Source organism: Poecilia reticulata, linkage group LG5 (assembly GCF_000633615.1).
Source record: "Poecilia reticulata strain Guanapo linkage group LG5, Guppy_female_1.0+MT, whole genome shotgun sequence".
Classification (NCBI taxonomy): Eukaryota; Metazoa; Chordata; class Actinopteri; order Cyprinodontiformes; family Poeciliidae; genus Poecilia; species Poecilia reticulata.
In genome coordinates, this window is record NC_024335.1 from 17,998,477 (window position 1) to 17,999,603 (window position 1,127).

A 1,127-nucleotide genomic window follows, 5' to 3' on the forward strand; every position below is an offset into this window, starting at 1 on the left:
GAGGAGAGGAGAGGAGAGGAGAGGAGAGGAGAGGAGAGGAGAGGAGAGGAGGAACAAGACAAGGAGATGAAATAAGGCAGACGGATGTCAAACCCTCTAAAGGGAACCTTGAGATGAAAAATACCCAAAATGCTGCATTTCTGATTATCTACTTCTAATCCATAACTGTCTGTAGATCCGTTCTTTCATTCAGTCCTTTAGAGCAGTAAACTCTTTATTTCCGATACGGACTTGTTTGGAGCCTGTATGCTGTAGAGTGTATCCTCAGGTGGGGCATCTAAATGCATTTAACCAGAAAACAAAAGGGATGTAGGAAGTTTCGGTGGCCTTGGCTCTCTTCTCTTTACTGCCTGCTCAAGCATGCCACCGTTAGAGTATAAGTTTTGCAGTAGTATCTATTTCTATATTGTCATCCGGAAACAATGATTGTAATATGGTTTGAAAGCCCTTTTAAGCAAATCCCGTCTATATGTAGTTATTCCTGATGCTCTGAGCTGCTGTAATAACTTTTTTCTTTACCTCTGAGTAAAAGTTTATTCTATAAAGCTGAAAGGAAGTCAGATAAATCTGAAAAATTCCAGAAACTAATTTAAAAGCTACCAAATTGATAATCTGTTTAGATTATTTTGAAAATATTGGCTTTCGATCTGTTCTCAGGGTGTCAACAAAGCAACACGATAATAGCTTTATTTTCTATAAACTTACAAGTATTACGAGAAATATATGTTATTCAGAAAAATTATTTGCTGTATAATTAAGCAAATTTAAAATGTTTTAACTTGCAGATCAATACGGATAAACAAAATGTAAAAATAAGTATTTAAAAAAGTTGGTTAAATTAAAACAATCACAAAAAGCTAAGCAAATACCCCAGCAGTTTATTTTTTTTATGAGTGCAATGCTGCATTAAAGAAATTATTTTTCTATAGATGATTTAAACCTGTGAAATAAGTTTAATAGGATATCAGAACCTTTTAAAAATGTATTTCTTTGTGGTTCAGGTCACACAGTTTGTGGCTGCAAAGTCTGTACGGTTACAAATACATATAACTACAAACACTGCCAAAAATGTTACTGTCAAAAAGCTTCGCAAAAGGAGAAAAAATAAAATAAAATTTATATATATA